Source organism: Mus caroli, unplaced genomic scaffold (genome assembly GCF_978045245.1).
Source record: "Mus caroli unplaced genomic scaffold, Mus_caroli_1 scaffold_22, whole genome shotgun sequence".
Classification (NCBI taxonomy): domain Eukaryota; kingdom Metazoa; phylum Chordata; class Mammalia; order Rodentia; family Muridae; genus Mus; species Mus caroli.
This window is the reverse complement of record NW_028227277.1, coordinates 3,047,732-3,058,465: the sequence shown is the minus strand read 5'-3', so window position 1 is coordinate 3,058,465 and position 10,734 is coordinate 3,047,732.

The window sequence follows — 10,734 nt, the reverse complement described above, 5'->3', positions numbered from 1 at the left end:
TTTTATGCATGTGTGTAAGCCCAAGGTCAGATTGATTCACTATCAATATCTTAAACCATTATGGAAAAAAGAGCAATAATTCTCAAACTATTTCCAATAACTAGGAAAAAAAAAAAGAAGCAGTACCAAATACATTTTATAAAGCTGGTATTACTATGATTCCAACAAGCAGAGGATACAACAAAAACTAGACCATTTTTCCTGATAAACACAAAGGCAAAAATAATCTACAAAATACTTAATAATCAAATTTTAGAACACATTAAAAAGACCCTACCCATGGTCAAGTTGACTTTAACTTAAGAATTCAAATCAACATACTTCTAGAGCAAATATAACAGGGACAGAAATCACATGATTATCTCAATAGGTGAGGTAAAGGACTTTTCGAAGTTCAACATCCCTTCTTGGTACGAACTCTGGGAAAAAATATGGATAGAAAAAAGAGATTTCCGTATAAACAACTCCATATAGGCTATATTCAGCAAACATAGAGCCAAGTATAATCAATCATATAAATTATAATATATAATTTTATATTATATTAATATATTAATAATGGTTAATTAATAATTGACTGAGAATATATTATTATATTAACAATATAATTAACAACATACTTATAATATAGGAATATGTTATGGTAAACCATATAAAAATGTCTATTTAGGCTATATATAGGAAAACGATAGCCAACAATAATAATTAATATAAATTGTATTATATGTATATATTATATATTTATATATTTATATTATAAAATTAATAATGATGTACTGATCACATAATTATAATTTATGAATAATAGTATTATAATGTTAGAATAATATTATTAGAATATATTATATTAATAATATTAATAGTATAATTATAATAGAGAAATATGATAAACCATATAAAAATCTCCATGTGGGGTATATGTAACAAACATTTAGTCAATAATCATAAATCATATAAATCACAATATATCAATATATTAATAATATATTCTTAATAATTAATTGATCATACAATAATAACGTGTGGTTATAATATATTATAGTAACATTATAGTAATATGATATAGTCATAATATAATTATAATATATGATTATGTTAAAATAAAACATATAAAAAATGTCCATTTAGGATATATGTAACAAACCTATAGCCAATTATATTAAATCATATAAATTACAATATATTTATATATTACACATTTATATATTAATAATATTTATTTAATAATTTACTGATAATATGATTACATGTGGTTTAAATATAGTAATAATATAATTAATGTAGTGATTGATAATGTAATTATAATATATAAGTGTAACATAATAAACTATATAAAATTTCCTTACCGGCTATATGTAATTAACCTATAGCCAATTACAATAAACTGTGGAAAATTGAAAACATTCCTTCTAAAATCAAGAAACAAAGCCATGTACTCTTTCCAGTAGTATTTAATACATTGATTAGAATCTTGCCTAGAGAACAAGGAAAAAAAATAATAAAAGGGATTCAAATAGAGAAATTTGAAGTCATATAATTTAATAATAAATAGCATAATCTGACATGAAAAAACCCTAGAGACCTTCTAGAAAGCTCTTATATCAGATGTATAAATTCAACAAAATAATGTATAGTCAGGATATAAGAACTAGTGTTTTTTCTATACCAATAATATAATTAAAAATATAATATAATATAAAAATATATTATGATAAAGGACAAGTTAATCAGGAGGGGAGAACTCCATTCATTCCAGATTCTTAAAGTTAAAGGAAGACCTGGGTTTGGGGTATTGTGCTGTGATAATTGCAGCATTCAGAAAACTAATACATGGAAAACTGCTGTGACTTGGAAGCCAACCTGGGCTACATTGTGAATACCAAACCATACAGTCTTAAAAATAAAATACCTAAGAATAAATCTATCCAAGGTGATGAAAACTGAAAAACATTGTAAAAAGAAACCAAACACATGAAAATGGGAACATTTCCCTCTTCTTAGATTAGAAGATTAAGATTGTGAAAATGGCACTTCTGCCAGAAATTGTCTGCAAGGTTAATATAATCCTCATCAAAAATTCCAATGCCATTCTTCACAGAACTTGAAAAAGAAAAAATAAAAATTCATATTTAAATACAAAACATCTCTGATTTTCCAAAGCAATCTTAAACAGAAGGAAATTGCATAGATGGATCACAATAATCAATTTAAATTTCCAATAATATGATAGGCAGGGGTGGTGCATGTCTTCAATCCTGGCATTTGGATGTTAGATGCCAGTGGATTTCTGAGTCCAAGGCCAGCCTGGTCTACAGAGTGATTTCCAGGACAATCAAGGCTACACAGTGAAACCCTGTCTCCACAAAGAAAAAAACAACCACAACAACTACAACAAATCCAGTAAAGAGCTATAGTAACAGTCACATGCTGACACAATAAAGAAAATTCATGAACAAAATAAAGGATGCAGAGGTGAACCCACAGCTACAGCCATTTTGTTTTCACATTGCTGTTAAAAATATTCATTGATGAACAAGAAAATGTCTTCAAGAAATGGTAATAAAACCAGAAATGTTGATGTGGATAATCCCAGTACTTTGGGAGGTAGAGGTAAGGAAAAAAGGGATTCAAGATCATTCTTCACTACATAGGCTGTCCCCAAAACCCAAAACCCCAAAAAGGAAAGTAAAGAAACTAAAGAGGAAAAATAAATGGGGCTGGCAAAAAATTGAGTGTTTATATGTCAAAGAACAAAACTAAAACTGTGTCCCTCACTCTGTCCAAAAGTGTTCAAAATGGATCCATCATCTTTTTGTTTGTTTGTTTGTTTGTTTGTTTGTTTGTTTGTTTGTTTGGTTTTTGTTTTTTCCAGAAAGGATTTCTCTGTGTAGCCTTGGCTGTCCTGGAACTTACTTTGTAGATCAGGCTGGCCTGGAACTCAGAAATCTGCCTGTCTCTGCCTCCCAAGTACTGGGATTAAAGGCATGAGCCACCAAGCCTGGCTGGACCCATGATCTTAAGATGACACTTGAAACCCAAACTGCTAAAGGAAAATAAAATTACAATATCCAACTTTAAGCACAATCAAGGAGTTTCTGAAAAGGACCCCAAATAGCAACTTATTTTATGTTTATTCAGCAATAAAGAATAAAAAATTTAGTAAACTAGATGGGGAGGGAGGTCAGGTTAAACGAAGTAAGCTTAGTTCTTTTCTGTCTAAGGTCTGAGGGAATTTAAATTAGTCACATATAGCTCAAAAAAATAGTACAAGAATTGACAAATGTCATTACATGACAGTAAAAGATTCCAGTCTCCAAAGGAAGCAAGTGGCAAAGGAGAATGAAGAGGGAGCCTACAGGACAGGAAAAAGTTAAAAAATAAAAATAATAACTTTGCCAACCACATTTGTAAAAATATTAATCTGGACAAATCTATAAAGAACCTCAAAACTTAAGGAAAATTATCTCATCACTGGATGGGTTAATGAGTTAATAGATAATACTCAAAACAGCACATACAAGTCACCAATAAATACATGTAAAACATTCAACATCTTTAGCTATCAGAGGAAGACAAATTAAAGCTAAATTGAGATCTAACAGCAGTCAGAACAATTACTATCAAACAAACAGCAATAAGTACTTGTGAGTATGTGGGGAAAAACATTATATATTGCTGGATAAAAACCTAACTACTTCTGGGTTGTGGTGGTGCATGCCTTTAACCTCCTACTAGGGAAGCAGAGGCCTTTTACTCTCTGTGAGTTCCATGACAGCCTGTCCTGAAGAGAAAGTTCTGGACAACCAGTACTTCTCAGAGAAACCCTGCCTCAAGGATGAAAGGAAGAAAGGGAAAAAGACAACCAAAGGAAACCAAACTAGCACATTAGCTATAGAAATTGCTCTTTGAAAGTTAAATATTTAAAAAAGTAACTAAAAGGTAATAATATTTAAATTAAAGCTGTTAGAATTACCATATGAAGAAGGCACACCAGTGAATTTATATATAATTTTCTTCACTATTTATACATGCACACCAAATGTATAAACTATGGAGTTTTATGCATCTATGAAGAAATAAAATTTTCATTAAACTGGATGGAACTGAGTCCTTTTGTCTGGTCACTGAGAGACTGACCTTGCTCCAGTGTGAAAGTGCATAAGCAATGCAAACTGGACTTGTATTTTTTATCTTTTTTTTTTTTTTGGAGGGGGTAGGGCAGATGGGTGGGGGCAGACCTAGGAGTACTAGGAAGAGACTTTGCTTGGGGTTCATGACATGAAATTAACAATAATCAATAAAAATATGAAAAAAAATCTGGACAGAAATATAAATCATAAGATTATTAAGAGGGAACAATCAAGATCCTTCCTGCCTAGGATCTGAGGCAATCTAAAACACCAAGTAACTGGCCCATCATCGTTATGAGGTTAGTCAGCTTGGCTACCTCGCACCCAGGTCATGACCCCTCCGTGTTCCCAATCAAGCCATTTGCTTTCATTTTAGTTCTCTTGTGTGTCCATACTGTCAAGGGCAAGCCTTGTGCTGGTTGTCATCAGAGTACAACTTTACCTAAGACAGTTTGTTCTTTCCTTGTTATGGTGGGTTCCAGAGAGAGAGGTCAGCATGTAAGGATTTCCTACCAGGGAACATCTGCTTACCAGGCGACCTCAACTTACCAAACCGTGCAATTTGCATCCTAAAGTTAGTAAAGTCACAGGCTCCATTGAGGTCAAAGTTTGCTTTATCCTTAATGCCACAGTACTGTCTGTCTGCTTGCAAGGCCCCTTCTCTGAGTAATAAACGACCCCACATGCTAAACTCCACTCCACACATCACCGGCCCGACTCTGTCTCCTTCCGAATTCCCAGAAGCAACCTCATCTCCTTGTTGTCAACCATCCAGTAGCCACTCAGTCCTCAGCAAAGATAATGATGTTGCAGGAACAGTCAGCTTCGCGGCCTTCTTCCCAACTTCAGGTCTAACAGGGACTCTCGTGTCTCAGGCACCTCAGGAACTGATGCTACTGGGAGTGGGAGGTGGGGCGCTAAAAACTAGTTCCTTTCCTCCTAGACCTGACTGGTCCCTTGTGTCACGTTCTGCTCTGGAACATCAGAGCTCCTCAGATCGGCCATATACTGGCTGGCCTCAGCTTACCCCGAGGCAAAGTTATTAAGTAATTAGGTTTTGAAGACTGCTCCAGAAATATCTCCCCTTTGCCATCAGTAAAGTATCTTGGAGCTAAGAAGGGTCTGGCCCAATAGTCACACAGACTTAACAGCTATCCTGTGCTGAATCTGAGCCTGCTCAGAGACTGGGGTACAGCAGTAAATATCAATGATCCTCTCCTGATAATTATCTACCACCTGAGGAAAGAAAGAATTTCCTTTCCCTGCCATCAACCATCCAGATCTCTGCTTTGCACTTACTTGTAGGTGACTGGCTCTCATCACAGTGGGCTTGGACTGAGTTCCATGTGGCTTCCTCAGGTTCTTTTGTCTTTTGAAGCAAAAAGTGAGCCTGCATACCTTCAGGAATCACTCATTTCACATGTGTCTTCTACAGCTAAAATGATCTTGTGAATGTCCACTGAAGAGAACTGAGCTAGTGGGGTCAACAAAAGGTCAGATTCAGCCTTTCTAAGTCTCTGATGGAGGTTTCCTCCTGGAAATATGAAGGGCAGACACAGGGACCTCCGGAAAAATCTTTTAATATTTTCAACAAATCTGTGCTTTGTGATCACGTCTCTAAAATTTTCTTAAGCATTTGTTATTTTTATTTTTTTAAAGGAGCCCTCCAACAGAAATTTCTGGTGGGGAAGATGTAATATTTTTAGCTTTTCTTTCCACCTGTAAGTGAAACAGCAAAATCCCCTACTTTTTTGTTTCTCCAGAATTTAAGGTATAATTAAGGAGTTCTTTAGTTTGCTAAAGACTTCAAAAGTGGCAATTTTGAACCATAATGGACTTTCGCACACAGGGTGAGATGATGACGCCTTGTTCACCTTTATGGAAAGGAAGTAGACAGATCTCCTTAAGTCCCTAGGGCCCCTTTACAACAGTTTGGAAAATGTTATTTACTTATCTCTGAATTGAATGAAAAGATGTATTTTCAATAAAAAGTATTTTCCCAAAAGCTAGATGTTGGTACAAAAGACCTATAAACTGATTTTTTTTAAAAGAATCATATAGTATACTGTGGTCTCCCTTCCCCCCAGCCTGGAACCTGCCTGCTCAAGGGTGGAGCTACCGGCTCATTCGTCCTGCCACGCCCACTGCTGGAACCTGACCTTGCTGCCTGGAGGCACACACGTGTTCGTCCTGCTACTGGACCCTGAGTTACTTGGCGGGAAATTGGGTTCCCTTCCCCTTCCTTTATAAACTGAGTGTCTGGAAATATTAAATTGAGTCTTGATCCGAATGTTGTCTTGACTCCATTGTTTCTTCCGCCCTATCTAGTTACCTCTCTTTGCAGGGAACTGCCATTCTCAGTTGAACCGTTCGTGTTGTGGACCGCGGGCGGGCCGCAACAGTTGGCGCCAGAACTGGGACCTGAAGAATGGCAGAGGGATGCTAAGAGAAACGACTGCTGTGTGGAGCTCCACAAGAAAGGAAAGAATCTTCGTATCGGAGGAGGAGCATCAGAGCAACGGACAGGTACACATGCTAGCGCTAGCCTAAAAAAATTCAGTTTTGAAAGTGTTGCGGGGGATGCAGTAGGATACGAACAAGTTTGAAGCAGTGCTGACCCAACACTGGTTCTGCTTGGGGTCAGCAGTTCGTAAATCGGAACTAGATACGGAGACAGGCGGTGTGCCGCAGTTTTTTTTTAGAAAACTGCTTAGGTGGAAGAAAGAAGGGTTCAAAAGCATGGATCAGGCGATTGTGTTTAGTTTTCAGGAGTTGCTTAAGGATAAAGGAAATTCATACCGGAGAAGGTATGGGCTAAGCTGAGACAGCGTTAAGCCCGAGCGCTGGTTCACTTAGGTTCAGCAGTGAAGCTTAAGAGGAGCTAGGCACAGGCGGTAGGCCGTGGCTAGAAAAAAGCTACATTGTTAGGTGTGAGAAAGGAAAGGGTTTATTAAAAGGAAATTAATACAGGCAGATTGCCGCAGTTATAAAAACTGCATCATGAGGGAGGAAATTGTCCCAAATAGCAGGAGTACTCTGCCCCATTTTGTGTCTTGTTTATGTCTGGTGCACCAATCTGTTCTCGTGTTCAATTCATGTATGTTCGTGTCCAGTCTGTATGAATGAATGTTCTATGTTTTATGTTGGATAATAAAAATGGTATAAAAAACTTTATCTGCAAGGCCGAGAGCTGCCACGTGTTTCAGCCAAAAACCAGACACGTGGCCTAAGGCAGCCCTAGAGGCTGAGTCTCTTAAGATATTTCTAGTTTAGATAATGATTAATGTGGTTCCTATCCTAAATAGTAAAATTTAAGATAAGATATAAAGCAATGCCTCTTTATTAAAGCGTTAAAGCTTGCTTTAATGGGTATTCATAGGTATTAATTGATATCCAAACTTCGTAATATGATAGTAATGCTTCTAATATTGATTTTAACAGTGATAAATTGTTTTAAACATAGGTTTTGCTTTCCCAAAGTTGTAGATATTATCCTAACCTTGCACAAAAACTTAAAAATTATGGTTAAAACTGCCATTGTTCCATTGACTGCAGCTTGCAGTTTGATTGCAAATTTAAGATTGATGCTCAGATTAAAAAGTATTTTACCTTTGAGTCAATACAGGGCTCTGGGCAGCCCCAGAGCGGCTTGTGGCCTTTTCTTTTGTTTTGCAAACAATGCCTAAAAAAGTTTTTCCCTGTGTTCAAGAAAATTTCTTTTTAACAGTGTTACAGATCTATTCAGATGTTTAAAATAATGCTTAAATTCAAAGATTTTTGCTTCTAGTAAACTGGTAATCACTAGAAAATTTTGCCTCTATGTATGGCTAATATAGCTTTACATTATGTAAGAAAAATGTTTATTGTTTCTGCTTCTTTACAAGAAGCCAAAAGTTTTAATCTTTCAGTATATATTGTTTCCTAAGTGGAAAGTATTTTATTAACTAATGCTTCTCAAGGGAAGTTTACCTTAAATCCTTGCTCTCACCCAAAAGATTCAGAGACAGTATCCTTTTATTATTTGGTGTTTTGATTTGCTGCAAAAGGTTTTACAAAAAATAAAGAAAGCTTTTATAATTGTTGTTAATTGGTAATTAAAAATTAGTTGTGTCCAAGACAATTCTTTGGCCAGAAAAAACATTATTGTAAAGTCATTTTTCTCATCCTCCCAGCCAATCGTTTGGCCCACGTGGGCCCAACTAGCTGCTGTGGAGCGGAGTCTTAAGACACACAGTTGCCCCTATTCCAGCACAAATAATCTGGTTGTGTGCTGTAGATGGTGTTTTAAAATGCTGAACAATCAAACCTTAATTTATATATTGATAGTCAATGCTATATCTCTGAGCTCATAATTACTTAAAATTGTTCGTCCCTCAGATACTATTAATTCTCAAATTTACAATTGCTTATACATATTTTTAGTTAATAAATAAATAAATTATGCACGTGTGACTCTTAATAACTTTTCTAGCCTTCTAGTTACAACCGTTCCTTAAGAAAAATAATTGAAAGTGCAATCAGTCACTGCCCCTTTACAGCCAAATATTTAAAATGTTTTGTCCAAAAAGTTATTAATTCAAAAGGTTAGATATTGTAAAATTTTAAACTTTAACCTCTTAAAAGACAAAAGAAAGAAATTGTATCTCCATATATACTATTTAGTGCATTTCCATGCACACTATTTAAAACATACCTTTATTTTCAAAATTTGAAATTAAAATGTCAAATTTAATAAATGCTTTTTAGTATCTTAAAAGGGTCTACTTATTGGCTTATAAATTGATCCTAAAACAGCTATCTTATTAGAAAAGGGAAAAACAGGTTCTCTCCACAGAACTCTACAGAAGCATATTGGTAATTCGTGTGCTGAGCTGACAGGTAAGTTAACTCAGTGTCCTGATTAAAAGGACTAAAAGATTAAATTCATGTTTTAGATCCATCCTTGCTTGTCATTTTTCCAGTTTAGACTAGCTTCTAGCCTTTTAACTTTATGGCAATAGTACATCAGAGACTGTATATTCAGACTTAGTAAAATTAGTCATTTAATAGAGTCATAATGATTTTTCACTCTTCTTCAGTGTGACCAGCCATTCTAACTCAATCTTAGACTGGTCTAATATTCAGTTCAATTATTAGAGATTCCTATATTCTAAATTACCTAGCAAAGTTAATTCAGAGCATATTCCCCAAAGTCACCAAAGGCTCATCTTGCCTTCACCTTATTTGTCCTAAACTTTTTGCAAACTGACATTAAAGGTCAGTCTGCAGCGGAACGCCACTGGCACCCAGTTACTTCTAATTCTTATGCATTGGTAAAATGGAAAAACGCCCTGACTAATAAATAAAAGGGTCCAGATCCAGTTCTAATCTGGAGAAAGGGCTCGGTTTGTGTTTTTTCGAGAGATTAAGTAGTCAAATGAACGCACATTCCAAATCTTATAAGTATCACCTTGAGGACTAAAATTCCTCTTTTGCTTAAAATTCAGCTGGAAACTGAAGCTCTCAAAAAACACTGTTTCCTCTGAGCCAATTCCCCTACAAAAGGCCGGAGATAAACTTTAGCTTTACAATTTGCATCCAAATAAAGTACCTTGACTTCTCCAAACAGAAAATTTACATTACTACACTCTAATTGTTTAGTATTCTTCCTTCTCTCAAGCAGGTCAATCTACATTCTCCGGTTCTCCGCCCCGCCCCTAAGAGCAAACAGGTGGTTCTGCTAATCTCCCTTCCAGGGACATCCCAGCATGTGGCTTTTCAGTCTAAGATAAGATTTAGATTTACCAGGAGAGCTAGGGAAGTAGAAATTTCATATATATTTACAAAGATTAGTTCTTATTTTGATAGATATAGGCTTAGTCCCTTAACTGGCCTCTGGCTTTTCACCCTTGCTGTTACTGCAAGGTGTCCTTAGTTCCTCAGGCTACTGGGAATAACAGAGATGAAGAGGAAAGACTTTCAGCTCCTATTTTAACCAAAATTAATGGTGTTAATACTGACATAATTCTTGTCTAGGCCTTGCTAAATCTGAGGTTGACAAGTCTCATATAGAGGCCTCGCAATAACTCAGAATTGCGATACTGATTCATAATCATATGAATACGGTATGGGTACCGCTTGGCGCAGGAGATTACTGCGGAGGGAAGGTCCAGTTTGACCGTTTCTGAGTTCCCTGTGCGACACACCTGATTTGAAAGAGGTTGGTATCTGACTCCAGCTAAAAACCAAAATACTTACGGCTCTGCCTCCCCTCCCCAAAAGATACCAAGAGCCACAGATGTGAGTTACAATACTCAGGGAGGAATCAGGTTAATGTCCACCCAAGTCAAGGTTAAAGGCCCACTCATCTACGGATGAGAAAATCATTTGATCACCTCTGTTAAGCATTGCCTATTTAAACTTAATTAATAGGGGGGAGAGAGATTGGAGACCTTGCTGTTGTAAGAGCAGGCCCTTCACTGCCTCCCACCCAAAAAAAAAAATAAAAAAGCCAATTGGCCTTGTACTAGGAGCCAGCCAGTCTTAATCGCTTCTCACTGTTTCCCCTGCCTGTCACCCAAAATTGTGGATAATTATCAGTTCAGTGTTATTCTAAAATTGTTTA